The sequence below is a fragment of the Aptenodytes forsteri genome, unplaced genomic scaffold (assembly GCF_000699145.1).
Source record: "Aptenodytes forsteri isolate BGI_AS27 unplaced genomic scaffold, ASM69914v1 Scaffold8, whole genome shotgun sequence".
Lineage (NCBI taxonomy): Eukaryota > Metazoa > Chordata > Aves > Sphenisciformes > Spheniscidae > Aptenodytes > Aptenodytes forsteri.
In genome coordinates this window covers 10,905,533-10,906,279 of record NW_008796218.1, presented here as the reverse complement: position 1 = coordinate 10,906,279, position 747 = coordinate 10,905,533, and the positions used below count along the sequence as shown (strand labels likewise).

Genomic DNA, 747 nt, shown 5'->3' with positions numbered 1-747 from the left:
GGGCAAAACAAAATTTAAAAAAAAAAACAAAAAAACAACCAACAAAACACCAAAGTAGAGGTGGGGGGAAACGAGGGCTCCGCTCTATCTTTCTAGTGTCCTTCATAGATTGTTTTCTTCTCTTAAAACTGACATGTCTAATTGGCAAGCGGTGCCATATCGTGTCCAGAGGTCTCCTGTGGAACATTTCTACAGCTGTCTCCTTCAACTAGACGCTTATTCATGTCGCCTTAATGAGAAACAAAACGATCTCTAATGAGCAATTACATAGCGACAGAATTGTTCCCATAACAAATTCTTGCGTGTGACAGAAACATCCTTTGTACCAGATATTCCGCACACTGTTACCGATTTTTTTTTCCTTGCGGGGTGAAAACAAAAAGCAGGTTGTTGTATATAGACACCTCTTCTAAAGGAATGACCACAGCCAGGGAGAGAGCTGAGCATCAACAGAGCCCGTATTCAAAAAGAAGCCATTAACCATCTTAAGTATGTAACGTAACATCCCATTATCCTTCATATTATCCCCTTGTCATTCCTACAACAAATACCTATTAATCTTCAGGATAAACAGTTTCCTATATTTACAAAGTTGTTTCGGGTCCATTGAGGAGGAACTATAATCAGCCCTACGGAGATAGTTACCGATCTCCCCGGCTTTGGAGACCCCGGCGCGGGAAGGCGGCCCGGGCGGGGAGCAGGAGCCCTAATTACCGGGCTGATGGGCCAGGTTAAGGATCAGCCCCG

At 43.9% G+C, this 747-nt stretch overlaps 1 protein-coding gene across 1 annotated transcript in view; it reads right to left on the bottom strand.

Moving 5' to 3' along the window:
* The window catches only part of PAX6 (paired box 6), a 17,770-nt gene that overhangs the window by 8,015 nt on the left and 9,008 nt on the right, over positions 1–747 (bottom strand). The gene's annotated exons all lie outside the window — the stretch shown is intronic.